Source organism: Lissotriton helveticus, chromosome 6 (assembly GCF_964261635.1).
Source record: "Lissotriton helveticus chromosome 6, aLisHel1.1, whole genome shotgun sequence".
In the NCBI taxonomy this organism is placed as follows: domain Eukaryota; kingdom Metazoa; phylum Chordata; class Amphibia; order Caudata; family Salamandridae; genus Lissotriton; species Lissotriton helveticus.
The window spans coordinates 2,067,428,121-2,067,445,467 of record NC_136067.1 but is presented as its reverse complement, the minus strand read 5'-3'; the positions used below and the strand labels follow the sequence as shown (position 1 = coordinate 2,067,445,467).

Sequence of the window (17,347 nt, the reverse complement as noted above, 5' to 3'; positions counted from 1 at the left end):
GAGGTGTCCTGGCGCTCCATGATGCAGCTATTGCATGATATCGGTATTGCTTACTCTGGTCTCTCCCTTTTGAGCGATGGTGCAGCTATTGTACCTCAAGGTATCACCCTTTGATTAATGGTGCAGTTAATGTGTGAGGGGGCTCCTGTGTATTCTGGTCTTGGTTTGAGAATCATGATTCAGCTACTGTACATCTTCCACACTTTGCTATCATGATCGTAGATCTTGTTTCACTATATCTGTTTTGATTTAGTGTTTCGGTGTGCACCTATTTTCTGAGCAGGTGACATACTAATTTTCTCATCCTTAGTTTCAGTATTTAGCTATTATTTTTTAATTACTTAGTAGGAATTGAGACAAGGGCCCGGATTCTGAGTCTGTCAGAGTAGCAGGTTCAATTCATATTAACTATTTCTAGTTTTTGGAGAATCACATGAGAATTGTGATGCTTAACACAGCAACATCCAAGTGGTACAGTACATATAATGCACTTTTTCCCTGTTAAATTTCAGCAGGTTGTACCTGTCAGGGTTTAAAAACGCATAAGTTATGTAATCACCAGAAATTACCGGTTGTGTTGAATACCACCCAACTCAGAATTTCGAGCCCTGAACAAATAGGAGTTTTCTCAGGGGTTTGATCTGAAACCAGTTATGGACCCTACAAGGCGCTGACTTCAACCATAAACTAAGGGAACTAATGCACATATCGGCATGTATGTGGGACCGAATGTTGACACACAACCTTGACATCAGAAACACATTGGTCCAGCCACAAGTCTGATGGGATAATTGTTCCTTGTTGTCTTCTGCTACTCGAACCTGAAATACAAACATACCCCCTGCAGCTAAAGCAATCTTCCACTCTTCACAGAAACACCACAACATTTTCAGAAAACATGAAAAACTGTCATGGACAACTTTTCAGATAGTCCTGTTATAATGCTTTGTGGGTTTGAACCACATAATCCCAGGTCTACAGGATTATTCCCTATTCTGGACACAGAAACTCCTACATCATGCAACTTATGCTCAAGGCTTAGGCCTTTGAATTTGCAGTTAAAGTACATAATTGCTGACCCTCTTCATTCTCCAACTGTGCCCTCACAGCTGTTGTGTCCAATTCCTCTAGGCAGAGGCCTGTAACCCCACCTTCTGTGTTCCAACTGAATTACTTCTGAGAACTGTTTTGAGGTCATAGAAAAGCAGTTCTCCGTAGAAATTAGTGATGATATAACCTTTTGAATGATCACCTGCCTGCCAAATCCAAAGTGGTCTGCAGACCTTGTATTTAGGACTTAGGTGGTGGTTTATTCCTTGATTCTTGAACACTACATGCTCTTTTTGTGCTTATATCAGATTCAATGTAGGTAGAGGCTAGATTGCATGCCTGAATATTGGACTTTTTATTTTTAGTACCACCCCATCAGATGCTGGTGAATGCACAGCTTGAACAGGGGAAGATTTTATCAAAATGTACCTTAAAGATGACCCTTTTGTTTGCTTACAAGGAACTACTTACTGGTGTGTTGTTCTTCACCACATTGAGTCTTCTCCCTATCCACCACTTTCCACAATGGTGACGTAGGACTCAAAGTCAGGAGTATATCAGACAAAGCCATATAACAGAATGAAGTGCATATGCCAACCCATTTCCCTGTTAGTGGTAAAGGGGTGACAGTGATCTCACAGCAAGCGTTGATAGGTTTTGGGTCCTGGCCCCTGGTTTGCCTGGTGCTCTGTATCTATGAAGATGTTATACAGAAGTCACTTGCAGTGTCTCCTCCCTCCCCACCTTCAAGCATAGCAGTGGATGCGGAGCTGGGATTCAAATTCAAAATCTGCCAGTAGCATTGGACTGGAAAGAGATGCTCCCACAGGGATTTAAAAAAAAAAAAAAATTAGGTTGGCATATAATAACACAGTATTTCAAATTAGTCATCTGTATGACTTCAGGTTTCAGCATGGCCACTCACAAAGTCTTAAAAGCAGCCTTCCAGCTTGCAGGCCATAATAGAATTGCCACAATGCAATAAGAGCCAATAGGCTCTGTAAGAACTGCACCCTGGCACAGACTACAAAATTCCAGAACATGACCATTCCTGCACTTGATACTGCCCCAACAAAGTCAAGCACAGGAAGATCAACAACCCACACCTGCCCTAAATCTTTATTTTTGTGGGCGGCTATCCCACTCCTACCCTTATCCTTTCACCATGCAGCCGATGTCATCTTTATTTTTGAATCCAGTGTTTATTCTGCATCAGATCACTTTCTTTGTTTCAGGGTGCATCTATTCTACACCTGTCTAGTGTGATACCAATGTAGGCAAGTGCTTCACCACCCCACATAGGGAAAGTAAGCACTATATACATGTTGCAATGCAAAAAGTGTTTAATTTGTAAAAGGCGGCATAGCCTTGAATCCGCCTCATGTGTTTGTAATCTACTACCAGACACTCTCTGCCCCTTTATCTCTCTCTTGCAGGTTCCTGTTTCCTCTCTTTCTGGTGGCTGATCTTATTCTCTTACAACTTCTTTATCCTGTGATTGTTTTTCCCTCTCACCCTCCGGCCAATGTCTGATAAAGAAAAATAAGTGTTGGTCCTTACAAATGAGTGCTGGTGGCGTCCATCGGCAACAATCAGCTTAAATTAGGCACATAAAACAATACAGTACAATACAAACTGCTTTCATGCTAGGGTTTAAAGGGCAGCAACTCTACACATGGTCTCTCTTGCCTATTTCATTTCCTGTTTATGTTGTTACAGAATATTTATAGTCAATTAAAAAAGGTAGGGACTAAGAGCAGATTGAAGGTCCAGAACCCAAGCTCCAATTTGGAATATATTCATACAAGTGGAGGGTAAATGTTCATATTGAGAGAAAGATATGTATAGAGTGAGGTGTAGGTACACAATCTGACAGTTGAAGGGATCTTCCCTATTGGATGTTTTAGCCCTAACACACCCAAGTGGGTGTCATGCTTCATCACAGGGCTTAGCTCCTCGTGGGTCCCGTGCTGCCACGTCCCCACAGGCCCCGTGAGGGGGCTCTTTGGCAGAGATCTTCTCTTTAAGCTGTATGAGTGAGTGAGGGTCTGTGGCGTATTACTGTAATGTGGTACTAGATGTTCCTTCTATTTCAGAATGCCAATAAAAACCATATTTACAAAAAAAAATGAGTGAGTGAGGGTCTGTGGATCTTTAATGATAACGTTATATTTTAAGTCACAATTTTGAAAATGCCACTTTTTGGAAATTGCCATTGCCTAGTCCTAACCATTTGGTGCCTGCAGCCTGTTCATGCCTAGGTGTAGTTGGCAGTTGGCCTTTGTTTATTCCTCCTAAGAGTATCATAAAAGGGGGACTGGGTGTTGGCAGGATAGGCCATCCTGACATAATGGGAGGAGTGGGGCAGACACCTACCCCACCTACCACACCTGAAATGTAAAGGAGCTGCCTCAACCCAAACACAAAGAATTTCTCAATAGCCTGTTGTGACAACCCCCCACCACCCCCTCCCGAGACCCAGTAGAGCCTGGGAGACAGGAAATTCTAAACATGTAAATTGGGGAAAACTCTAGAAGTTTCTTTCATTTCAAAGTAGGCACCAAGTATAAAGCTAAGACTCTCAGACCCACTCTTTAGATCACTCCCGGGCCTATGGATACTACAAAAGAAGGACTGTCCAGATGCCAGAAGATTACCCTACTGCATGTGGCCTCCCCTACTGTCTGAGAAAGAAGACTGGAACTATTTCCTTCTTCCTAGGCTACCTGAGTGACTCAAAAGGTTAGTTAGCTAACCTCCTCTTCTGAGTGTTCAGGAGCACAACAAGCTCCACAGTCCTCCCTCCATCTGCCCAACTGACCTGCTGTTCTAGACATGCATCTGGAAATGACTGAGCCCTACTGGCCTCTGTCTAACCAGTTCGCACCATTATCTTGCCATCCAGGCCAATCACCATTGCAAAGCTCCAGTGAACCCAACTCTTTATGCTATAGCGACCATCAGTGACAACAGGTCATGCGAGATCTGCACTTCGTGCTACAGCATTGACAGACCCCTGTGATCACCACTGCAAAACTTTAGCAATGACAGTCTGTGGAGATGGATAGGCGTTCCAGATCAGTGACAAGCCTGCTCTTTGCACTCCAGTGGCAAACACCCGCAACACTCCTCTTGCAGCCTCGTCTACCCCTCCACCTGGAACAGAACTCTTTACACTAGACTATAGAAGGTAACCTTTTCAACAAGACAAACCCTGGTCCCTGTATCCAGCTCATGCTCCATCGTGTCGGACTGAACTTGTGACTTTTACTCAGTCTAACATTACCAGATGACCACAAGTGGCACTTTGTGCTTTTAGGTGCTATATTTACCTTATTATATTTTCAGCTGTAATGATTGGATTTTTGCTGTTTAGGTTTCAAGTAGTTTAATACATTCTACTTTATTTTTCTAAGTTGATGTGGGATTTTTCTTGTGGGGTGTCTTCACTGTATTAATGCTTGAGTGCTGCATAAATACTTTACACATTGCCTCCAAGTGAAGCCTGGCTGTGTTTTGTGTCAAGCTTCCAGAGGGTAAGCACAGGTTCATTTAGTGACTTTTCTTGGTCACCCTGACAAGGATTGTGGGTGTTGTTTTGGAAGGGCCCACATCCCCCTCAAACAACAACTCAATTGCTCACAGTGACCAACTCTGAATTTGGGATCAAGGCAGTGCTTAATTTGTGCCGGTGCTTTCTGGTGCTAAGCACCAGCACTTAATTTTCAGGGCCGGGTCTACCAGCGATATCAGCTGTTCACTAAATTCACAAGGGTCTCCCCGGTGAAGAGCTTATATTGCACGTGATTGTGTTTAAAATAGTACAAATTGGATGCCGCTGCAGCAGCAGCCTGCTTTATGAGGCACACAGCACAATATCACACTCAGATTGAAACTGCCAGGGCCCCTGCCTCGTCGTAAATTACAAGTCACTCTGTGTGATGGAATGCTGTCCTGGGGGGGCTTCTCGGTGCCGGCTTCTCAGAGAGGGCCCCTCAGGCTCCAACAGGCTCCGTCTAAGGAAGTAAGCAGTAGCAGGCTCCACTCTCTCTTTCATGCCATGCCGTCCAGTGATGCACAGAGGCAGGCGAGCGCGAGTGGCTCCCCCACCCCCTGAATCACATTCTACTCTCCAAGCCTCCCCAGTCACAGCGGAGCATGTGCCTGGGTGTGTGTGTGGGGAGGAGGGAGATGGAGGGAGAGGGGCTGTGAGGGAATAAAAAGGGTGGGGAGACGGTGGATGAAAGAGTGAGGTAGAGATGGAGAGACTTTAGAGAGGTAGAATGGATGGACGAAAGGAGCGATGGCGAGGGGGAGATAAGGACACACGTGGGACGAGAGAGAAGGGAGAAGCTACGGGGAGCAGCAGGTGAGAGGAGAGGGCAGGCAGGAGGAGGAGTCTGGGGATTTGAGGGGAGAGAGGAGAGCGAATTAACCCCAGAGATGGAGATGGCAAGGAGACTGGAGAAGGAAGGCAGCGGGTAGAAGGGAAAAGATGGGCAGGTATGAGGGAGTGAAGTGAAGGTGGTGGCAGACGAGGTAAAAGAGACGTAGCTCCAATCAAGGCTGTGGCCTGCACACACTGCTTCTGCAGGCTTGTGGTGATTGCAGCTGGCTTCTATCAGGCTGACTGTGCTGCACTGCTGCTACAATGTATTAAGATGCCCGCCCCGTGGCGCCGCTGAGGCAAGATGTAATTCAAAGTCTGCCCGCGGCGCCGCCGGAAGGGGGAGGGGGGACGTCACCTACAGTCCTGTTACCGGAGCGGGAAGTTTGCAAAGAAGGCCGCTAGCAGGCTACAAGATGCGTTTGGGGACAGGGAGAGAAGGAGGAAAGATAGGAAGAACTGGGGCCATATGATATTCAAGAAGCACACAGTCAAAAAAATTCACATATAATGTCGGAGCTGGAGGCGGCATCTGGCAGAGTAGAGGAACACTTGCTGACTCCATAAATCTCGGACAGGAGGCCTGGAGGCGCCCCCTCCACGAGTCTTACAGTAGGGCCATTAACTTGACTCTGGGTACTGGTTAGAGGGACTCAGGTGCACCGCGCTGGCCTCACAGAACTGTCTGCTGCTTGCACTGGCCTTTCCGTGCGTTGTCTGTAACTATGGCCTCTGCAAATTGAATTATGGCTGTGCCGAGCCTGGGAAATTTGTAATAACGGGTGAGTACTGTAATGCTAGTAAAGGATTCCTAGAGTTTCTTGTTGAGCAAATGGGTGCAATTTCTGATGTTTATATGTTTCCCTCGCCGTCATTGCTTTATTTTGTTAACGAGAAACTGTTACTCATAGTCTTTGGAATTTCACTCATAATTGCTCTGAAATTATAGAAAAGTCACACATAGCAATCTTAAACCTTGGATGCGGTGTAGTTGTCGTAGGTGTTTGGCTAGGATTCCAGCGTAGAGTGTGTTGCCATTTTCCAGTCTGCTGCTGACGAGGGCCTGTGTAACCGTTTTTCTTGTTTCGGTCAGGATCCACTTGTAGATCCTGCGGAGCATGCGGAGGGTGTTGTAGCAGGAGGAGGAGACGGTGTTGACCTGCTTAGCCATGGAGAGGGAGGAGTCGAGGATGACTCCTAGGTTGCGTGTGTGGTCGGTGGGTGTTGGTGCTGTTTCCAGTGCGGTCGGCCACCAGGAGTCATCCCAGGCTGAGGGGGTGGGTCCGAGGATAAGGACCTCTGTCTTGTCCGACGTTAAAGTTGTGTTGCACTTGCACCACGTTGCGCGCTGCATCACCGACACAACTGAGGTCATAAATCTGGCCCTAAATGCGGCAACTCTACCGCAAACAATACAAAACCCACTGAGCAATGTTTGCATAAGATGTGTTTCTGCTACAGATCTATCCCTTGAGACAGAACACAGGAACCGTTTGTAGAAAATGAAAATCTCTTTTATTTTTCAATAACACTCAAGGATCACTAGAAACGCAGGATGCATATTAAAATGTTAATTTTTACAATACAAATCTCGTTCACAATTGTAACAACACAGCATTTAGAACAATACAAGAGCAATTCAATTTATAAATAAAACTTCAACATGGTTGTTGCATGTTCATGGCACTAACAGCCTCCTGTGCATCTTGTAGGCACTATATTAGTTCTAAACATTAGAATAACATTCCTAGTTATGTGTTTCAAAGGTGGGGCGCCGCACACCTGTTACCGCACAACAGGGCCTGTTGTGCCAATTGAAATAGCAATCCAGCTGTTCCTGTCACGAGGCGAAGGAAAGTCATGGCTGCCCAAGATAACACACCGCTGAAGGCCAGAAGCCTCACTGGAGCCTTTGATGTCATGCACGGCCCCTCTCAGTTACCCACTTGAAGTTCCTATAGCCTCTCATTTTCTGAGTCCTGTTTTTATACCATTTAATCAGGGGCCTGGCAAAAACCTTAAAAGTAAACAGTAGACCTGGAATGATAAACTGCCCTTGCTGCTGCTGCGGAACGTTCGTGCAGTACTCTTTTCTCACTGATGCACGCAGTCACTCTGGTGCCGATTCACAGAACTAATCTGAGACAAAATCCTAAATTTACTACCTTTGGTATTCACAGAAGGCCTTTAGTAGTAGTAATTTTAGGATTTTGTCTTAAGTTTGACTTAAGTTTGACTTAAGACAGACTAAAGACAGACTTAAGACAAACTTACAACAGACTTAAGACAAACTTAAGACAAAGTTACAACAGACTTAAGACAAACTTAAGACAGACTTAGGACAGACTTAAGACAGACTTAAGACAGACTTAAGACAAAATCCTAACTTTATTACTATTAAATGCCTCAGTGAATACCAAAAGTAGTAAGTTTAGGATTTTGTCTCATATTACTTCTGTGAATCTGGCCCCACGTCAGTAACTCATCACAATGATGCACTCAGACAGAGAGGCTGAACTAGCAGGGTTGTATTTGCATAACCTTGATTATCATTTGCAGAGAAGAAGAACATGCTGCGAAGGTACATTTGGTGAAATCACAGTTCCTCCCTTGTCGCCTGTTTGAATAACATACGATTCCTGCTGAAATGAAAGGTCTTTGCACTGGAAAAACTCAGTATGTTGTACGTCCTCGGAACGATAAGGTAGGTGCATTAAGAAATATTCATGATTCTTTTTTTTAAATTTTTTTTATTTTTTTTTTAGTCCTCATTTGCCATTACCCCCGTGTGAGGAAAAACCACCGACCACCATTGTGTGTCTATGTGTCCGTGGCCAAGGATCGACAGGTTGGCACTCAGACCGAGACACAGATGTCTTTCTGGCGGAAGAGGGAAAAACCAGCACTAGGTGGGCGACCTGCTATACTCCATCAAGGTATATTGCAACCAGTAGGACATCAATTTCGCCAGGAGGAACCATTACTTTAGTCCTAGGAGCAGAAAGTAGGCATAATCATAGGACCCGGAAAAAAAAAAAAAAAAAAAAACGGAAATCCTAGCTCCATTTTACCAATAAGTCCCAAAAGGCACGCTTTTTGTTGCTGCCGGATCTAGCCAGGTCAGTCTTTGAAACTTCGTATAGGGACGTCAACCACCCAGAGTACGTAGGGGGTGAGGTGTCCGCCCAGAACCTGCATATCTGTCTTCTTGCCAAGAGGATTGCAAAAAAGAGGAAAGATCTATCCTGCCCAGAGATTTTTTCGTTGATCCCAAAAATAATTAAAGGGAGTGTAATACACAGTGAGGTCTTAAGTATGGAACTCAGGGCATCCTTCACTTCTTCCCAAAACTGACTGATAGCAGGGCAGTCCTTAAACATGTGCACATCTGTTGCCTCTATCAGGTCACATTTGTTGCATTTTTTCCCAGGAAGAAACTTTGCCAGTTTTTGTAGGGATAAATATGCCCGATGCAAAGTGAAAAAATGGTTTCGCCTCAGCCATGCAGGCTTCACAATCTGGTATAGAAGGCTGAAAGAATCCAACCACATCTGTTCACAATTAACACTGAGCTCGCCTCCCCACAGTTCGTCGGCAAGTTTAAAATCCCCGTCTATCTCTTCCAGGATCGCCCAGTACCAGAAGGAAACCTCCTTGCCTCCCCCTGGTCTTGTCATCAATTGAACTTCCAGATTACTAGAAATTCCCAAGGGGATGCCCTTCCTAACCATTGCCTGAGCCCAACTAGTCAGTTGCATGTGTTTAAATCTTGAGAGGGCCGGCCCGACTCTCTCCCGCAATTCTTCCCATGACAACATAGAGCCGCTAGCCAGCAAATCCCCCCAATGCAAAATTTCAGCCTCCTTTATTGGGCTAGCCAGACTGTCTTTCAGACAAGGTGGAGTACCTGGCGAGTCCCACATGGGCGCTAGGTTTGAGAAATAGCTGAGCCCTGTGCACTTTCTCAGTTTAGCCCAGCTTCTAGCCAGTGATTGAAGTATTTTTAATTTTACTTTTTTAAAGAATTTTTGATCCCCAAACTTAAAGAGGAAGCCGTCCGGTGGAAGATCGGCACCATGTAGCATGGCTCAAAACATCTCTCCTCTGGAGGAAGTTGATGGTGATTTTAAGAGCATTCTAGAAAAAGATAGCTGGAACGCCCATGCGTAGTACTGCAGGTCTGGTAGTGTTAACCCTCCTTTTTCCTTCCTCCTCCTCAGCTTCTTCCAAGCCAGTCTGGTCGCTCCATATTTCCAAACAAAAGAATTTAGCTCACGTTGGCATTTGTTTATTTGAGTGGAACCAAAAGCCAGGGGGATGGAATTAAACAAAAAAGTGTATTTAGGCAGGATAGACATTTTGATTAGGTTTGTCCTCCCCAAGATGGAAAGAGGGAGGTGAGCCCATGCCTTTAATTTTTTTTGGCATTCTTTATGTACTTGATCAAGATTCTGAGCAGCGATTCTGTTGATGTCTTGGAAAATTCGTATCCCCAGATATCGCATGGAAGGAGCAACGTCCAGATGAGTAGTATTGATGTTCCAGGCCATAATTTCCGTTTTATCGGCGTTTATCTCGTAACCGGAAATGTTTCCGAACTCCTCCGCCCTCTTAATCACCCTTGGAAAAGCAAGGTCCAAGTCAGATGTCATTACAAGAATGTCGTCAGCATATAAGGCTACTCGCTTTTCCCACCCTCCAAAACTGAAAGGTATGATATCAGCCTCATCTCTAAGAGTCTGAGCAAACGGCTCAATATAGAGATTGAAGAGAAGTGGGGAGAGCGGGCAGCCCTGCCTTGTTCCCCTTGTAATCTTAAAAGTCTCTGTCAGAGAGTTGTTTACGGATAACCTAGCAGTTGGAGCTTTATATAATAGAGCTACCATTCGGCAGAAGCTCTCAGGCAAATTGAATTTTCTCATGACTGCTGACAAATAGGCCCAATTAACCCTGTCAAAGGCCTTAGTTGCGTCCAGGGTAAGTGCGGCCAGCGGAAGGGAGAAAGTGGAGGCAATATCGATGGCCCCAACTAGGTCGTGTGTAAGGTCTGCTAGATGTCTACCTTTTATAAACCCCTTTTGATCCTCATGAATTATTGAAGTAACCCCCCCCCCCCAACCTATTAGCCATAATACTGGCGAAGATTTTATAGTCGCTGTTGAGGAGTGATATTGGGCGATATGACCCACACTCCTTTAAATTTTTTCCTGGTTTGGGTATTAAAACTACCGTGGCGTCATTCCAAGACTTTGGGGGGTCTATCCCTACCAAAAGAATACTGTTGTAGAGAGTGGCCAAAACTGGGGTAATCTCCTCAATAAGCACACAATATAATTCCACCGGTAGGCCGTCGGGGCCAGCCGCCTTCCCACGTTTCCCTTGCCCAATTGCTTTCTTGATCTCTTCTACTGTGATCTCAGTCACCAGGGCCGTTCTTTGCTCACATGAAAGCCTTGGCATAGATATATTATTAAGCCAAGCATCTCTCGCCACCGGATCTTCACAGGTATCCTCTTTATAGATGGCCTGGAAGAAGTCCTGGAACGCACTACCAATGTCTGACTTTGAAAGCAGAGAAGCTGCTTCCCCTTCCAGCCTGATCTCACTTATATGATTCCGAGCTTGGTCGGCTTTGGTTTTCCAGGCAAGAATCTTTCCTGCCGCCTCACCAAGCTCGAAGTGAGAGTTCTTACTCGCTTCCCATCTTCTGGTGACCCTAGCCTGTAAAAGGCTATCCAGTTCATATTTTAATGCAACAAGTCTGTTTTGCTCCTCCCCTGAGCCAATATGGGAACCTAAATTGTTTTCGATGTCTTTCATTTCTGCCTCAAGCTTCTCAATGCTTTCTCTATATTTTTTACTTCTATAAGTGGAGTGACTAGTAATACAGCCCCTCCATACCGCTTTTAGATCATCCCACACGATCGGAGCATCGGCTGAACCTAGATTCACCTCCAAAAAGTGCTTGGTCTCTAATCGAAGAAAGGTAATTTCTTCTTCTTCAAGTAAAATAGTACGGTCAAAGAACCAAGAGGCATGGGTATGAAGCTGGCCAATTTTTAGAGTGAATAAGATGGCCGAATGGTCAGAAAGATGTGACAGGAGATAACTGATGTCTATTACTAGGTCTTTAAGGCTGTAACTGAATAACACATAATCGATCCTAGATAGGTGTTTGTACTTAAAGTTACGGAAAGAGACACCCAACTTATCTCCCACCCTTTCTCTCCAAACATCTGCCAGGCCTATTTGTGACATTGTTGTTAAAAGTACCTGCCTAGATTTGGAAAAAACACAGGCTCTAGAGCCTGCAGACTTGTCCAATTTTGGATTTAAGACAATATTAAAATCGCCAGCCCAAATTATGGGATCATGGAAGGCAAGCAGGTAGTCACAGATAGTGTTCATGTAGGATGGGTCGTCCTGGTTAGGGCCATAATACCCGACCAAGGTATATGGAGAGCCATCCAGCACGACCCTTACCAAAAGCCACCTGCCGCTCTTATCCTCCCTATATTCTACTATATGAGCTTTGGCCTGCTTTTTAAAAATGACTAGGACTCCCCTAATATTCGCCGATTGATCTGTGCCCAGAAAGATGTCTATCCACTTTTCTTTCCTTAAAAACTCTATTGTTTCTGCTTTGAGAAGATGTGACTCCTGAATGACAATGACCTGCGCCGGGGATTCTCTTAGATATTGAAAAATCTTCGTTCTTCTACCCCCCGTGCGCAGGCCATTGACATTCCAGGATAAAAAACGTAGCTGTGTCCTCCCAGCACATCCCACCTCACTAGCCCATCTAAACACCCTGAAATTCGATTATCCTGATTTCCATTGACAAAAAATACACTGGTCTTATTAGTACTCTTTAAAATAAGACGAGGATTTTGGCCTACGAGGAATTTTTTCAATTTTAACCCTTCCACCCTGCGTGATAGCCCCCCCCCGAACCCTGGAAAACCCAGCCCTACTTACACTGGCCTGATGAATTGCCAGTTTACTGCACCCTCAACCAGCCCTGCCTCCTCATCCCCCCGCCCGCTGCCTAGCTCTGTCATAAGTAGTGCATGACATTTTCACTCTCCCTGTATTATAGTGTAAAACACCATCAGTGCCCTTAAGCCCTATTACCTTTCATTTCTACCTGCTCTATTTCTAGACTCTGTTTTTTTTATTTATTTATTTATTTATTTAGTTTATGTTTATAAGTGCATGTTTGTGCTTTTGTTTTTGTTTTTTTGTTTTTTAAGCTCCTTAGTTTTTTACCTTCAGAGGAGAGTATATTAATGCTACGTTTTCAAATGATTTTGTTTTTATTTATATATATATATATTTTTCTATTGTTATTTTTATTTTTTTTATTATCTTCCCCACCTTCCCCATTATTTTTTTCCTTTTAACTCTAAATTCTCATCTGGTGAGGACAAAGACCACTGATTCAGATTAAGGTTACAACCCCGTTGAAATTCCTGCCCCTCGTGTGAGGTCCTTCAATGACTCCAACATCTCATCTGCCTCAAGAGGTGATCTGAGATTATGCATCTTAAATATTGATCATGACTCTAAGGAAAGCAGGAAACCTCATTTGTACAGTCGCACCCAAGGCTCTGAATTTTTCCATCCTTTGCCCCAGCTCCCATTGCCGATCTAACGTGGTCTTTGATAGGTCTGAGCGGATGTCGAACTGGAAGTCCGGGCCTTTTAGTGATTTAGCCTTTAGGGCTAGATTTAGGATTTTTTCCTTAAGTGTGTACGTAATGAAGTTTACCAACATTTTTCGGGGCTTGACCCTGCCAGGTTTTAGGCGGAAAGGGTCCCTATGTATCCTTTGGATGTCCTTAACCAGAATGTCTTCTGTCTCCTCCAGATTTAATGCGTCTTTTAGGAGGCTCACCACATAGGTTTTAATATCACTCCCCTCTTTCCCTTCTGGAACCTTCAAGAGCCGGAGGTTTTTTCTCCTTGAGTGGTTCTCCAAGGACTCAACCCTCTCACGGCACTCATCTCCCTCTTTTCGAAGAGATTGTATTTTTAGTTCGGCCAATCCCAAATTCGCCTTAAGTTCCTCGACGGATTCTTCCAATGACTCAGTCCTTTCATTTAGCCGATCCACCTTTTTTTCCAAGACGTCACAGGCAGCCCTAATCTCATTTTGGTTTTCAGCCGAGACCGAAAATCCTTTCCTTATGTCTGCTTTCAAGGAGACTAGTAAGGACTCTATCGAGGAGCAGGCTGCACCGGTGTCACCCCTGCTCATAGAGCCACCAGCTTCTGGTACAGAATTAGCTAATGTATGAGCCATAAGTACATTGGGTATCTCGTCTATCTCAGTTCGATCAAGATTGAGAACATTTGTGGAAGCCTCGACTAGAGCTGGGGATGTTATAACATCAGGCGCACGATTCTCCTGTGGCTGCTGAAGGCAGGTTAATTCAGCTACCTCTGCCATTTGGGCAGAGACACCAAATCTATCTGCGGGCAAACCTACTCGGAACAAAGATGGCACCACCGTATTGTAGGTCTTCTTAGTAGGCGACTGACAGCTCGAATTTATAAGCCCAGAGGGAGCTATGTCAGAGGGGGGCTCTTGATGGTTTGATTGAATGTTTAACACCTGAGGCAGTACTTTGAAAAAAGAGCGCAGAGAAGGAGTAATGCGCGGTGACCTTATTTCTCTGTGTTTTTTTTTTAGAGCCTGCTCCCTTTCTTAAACTCCCCTCTTCAACTGCCTCAACTGACTCAGCCCTGCTATCTGCACCCCTTACGGGAACCCCCTTATGGGTCTCACTGACACCTTCGATTGATGGAACTTGGGAAGAGTAGCTGTTCTTATCTCCTCTGCCCCTACCTCGTTTGTGCTTGCCCTTAGCCTGTTTAGCTTGCTTAGCTTGTTTCTTCCCGCTTGGCAGTTTCGGGCTTTTGCTTTTCTCTTCTCCTGCCACAGCCGCTGAGCCGGACCAGCGTCTGTCCCCCTTGTTACTGCTTGCGGGCTCTGCAGTACCTCCGTCACATTCCTCTTTTATGGCTCCAACCCCGGCAGCTGCACACCCCCTGTCAGCCTGGAGCTCAGCAGCAGCGAAAACGTCTGAAGGGATGGCTGCAGGAGTGAAGAAGACGCCTATACCCGGTGCACCGACAGCCATCTTGCCTTGAATCAGGCCGATCCCGCTTGTGCTGACTCTGCCGGCGCTTCCTCGCGGGAGACCGCGGGCAGCCGCACTGCGGCCCCGCCTCAGCTCCACGGCTGCGAGCTCCCAGCGCTGCGGCCGTGAGAGACCAGGAGAGAGAACCGGAGCCGAAGCCTGCACCACTGTTAAAAGGCACACCCAGGGACCACAAGCACTCTTCAGTGCTAGGTAGGTAAGCGTAGATTCTCCCCACGTTCCGACACCGAATCCCCGCGCTAGTAGTCAAAGAGGCAGCATTGCGGGGGGGCGAGGACGGGGACTACTGGAGAGGGTGCGCGCTACCGCTCAACACGCGGGCGCCATTGTAATGTCGCTTCCTTGCCCCCACACTAAGCACTGAGCCTCTGTAAGTGTATAACTTCTTTATTCGAACTTATCACAAAGCAATATGAGCATTAGGGCGCCGAGCGTCTGTTCTGCACTTGCTCCGGTCGCCAACTGCCGTTATCCCCGTTCGCGCCTTTCACCAAGCCCTCTTGCGCATGCGCACGCCTCGCGCTCCAGTCTATAGCGTGACGCGTCATCGCGTACGCGCTCATAGACTAGAGCGCACACTACATATCTCCCCTTTTTTACAAAAAACAAAACAACCTTTCCCAACTCTCACTGTGTGTCCATAGTCCCCAAATGTGTCTCTGGAGGGCACTCAGGTTTGGCAATGCCTGTGACTAGTGTCCACTCATTTCAAAGTCTCTATATCGAGAGGGCACAGTGACTGCCCTGCCACTACGGGTGTGTCTTACCGGCATGTTCTCTTCCACCTCTCTCTCTCCTCGTGATCTCTCTCCATCTCTCTGATCTCCACTATGCACTACACCGGCCGGTGTACCGTCTCTGGCGGTAGACTCTGTGCTGGGATTTTCCGCCTCACTGTCCTCTCCTGCTCCATCTGGCAGGACTTCAGCGTTGTGCTCTGTTTGGGGTCTGGCATCTTGGGAGTCCACTTGTATCTCTATCTCCTCGGGCTTGGGCCACACAACTATCTTGTTGACTCTGGCCATGCGGTCTTGGGACCACACCCTGCCGTCGCTGAGGAGGGCTGCCCTGCCTCGCACCTCCTTGACCTGTAAAGGCTGGCTGTACTTGCTTTCACCTTTCTTTTGTAGGGTAGGGAGTTTGACCCTGACCCATTCTCCTTCTTTCAGCTCTGTCCCTTTCGCATTGCGACGTTTGTCATAGTGTGCGGCATAAATCTTCTGGGCCTTCTCCAAGTTGTGCTGAACCACCGCGGGGGACCATTTGCTGGTGATGGTCTTCTCCCTCCACACTACGTTGTCCCGGGTGAACGGATGTCGTCCTCTTAGCACTTGGAATGGACTGTACCCCACGGCCGTGGGGGTGATCCTGTAGGCCCACAGCATACTCATCACTTCGGTCTCCCAGTCCTTTCCCTGCGTGATGGCTGCCTGTATGGAGCCCATTAGCACGCGGTTGAACCGCTCCACTTGGCCATTGCATGCTGGGTGATAGACGGCCGTGTGTTTTGACTCAATCCCGTTCCTCCTCATAAACCTAATCCATTTGTCTGAGACAAACTGCGGCCCATTGTCACTGAGGATATATTTGGGGATTCCTTCTCTTAGGAACACCGTCGTCAGGGATTTCAGTATCGTGTCCGTATCCATGGACTCTTGAATGTCCACTTCAGGCCATTTGGAATACTTGTCTATTACCACACATAAATACTTGTTCACACCTTTGCTGTCCAGGACAGGCCCTAGTATGTCGATGGCCACGTTCTCCCAGGGGCTCTGCGGAGTGTCAAACTTCCCCAAGGCTGGTCGGAGTGGTCTTAGCACTTTGTCCGCTCCTTGGCACTGGCCACACTCCCTCACTTGCCTTTCTATGTGGATATCCATGCCTGGCCACCAATACATTTGCTTGACGCGTGCCTTGGTCTTCACAATACCCAGGTGTCCTTCGTGCAGTTGTGTTAACAATCTGGGTATCAGTGAATCTGGTGGCACGACCCTCTCACCTCTGTAAACGAAAATTCCCGAGTCACTTAGGGACAGTTCCTCTCTCATTTCGTAGAACCTCCGTACTCCTTCAGTGAGCTTCCTTTTGTCAGGCCAGCCCGACGTCAGATGTCTCTTTATCTCTACCTTTTCCACGTCCTGATCATAGGCTGCCGCCCATTCCTGGATACTTATCGTCGTCTCATGGTCCTCCATGCTGGCCACCATCTCTTCCCTGTCCGGGGCTTCCTCCGGCGCCTCTTCCATCGCCGCAGCCCTGCTGAGGTAATCTGCAACCCTGTTTTGCGTTCCAGGTAGGTACTCCACATCATAGGTGTAATCGAGTAGCTTCAGGGTCATTTTTGCTATTCTCGGGGTCGCTGTCTCATGGCCCGAGGACGTCAAGACTTTGATCAGGGGTTTATGATCGGTTTGAAGCTTAAATCTTGTGCCCCAAACGAACTGCCGGAACTTGCCCATGGCCCAGGTGACCGCCAACATCTCTTTTTCAATGACGCTGTACCTTTGTTCCGTCGGGGACAGCGCGCGTGAAGCAAAGCTGATGGTTTCGGTAGATCCATCTTCCCTCACCTGTGCCAGAACCGCCCCTAAGCCCTTATCGCTGGCATCTGTCGTCACTATGGTCTTGCCCGTGGGGACATACCCTTGCAGTGGAACAGCATGGCTGATGCAGTCCTTTATCGTGTCAAATTCCAATTGCGCTTCTGAGTCCCACTCAAACTTTGTCTTATCTCTGATGA

General features: G+C 46.5%; 1 protein-coding gene across 1 annotated transcript in view; it reads left to right on the top strand.

Moving 5' to 3' along the window:
- LOC144764010 (uncharacterized) overlaps positions 1–17,347 on the top strand; it is a 190,370-nt gene that overhangs the window by 37,522 nt on the left and 135,501 nt on the right. The window lies entirely within an intron of this gene.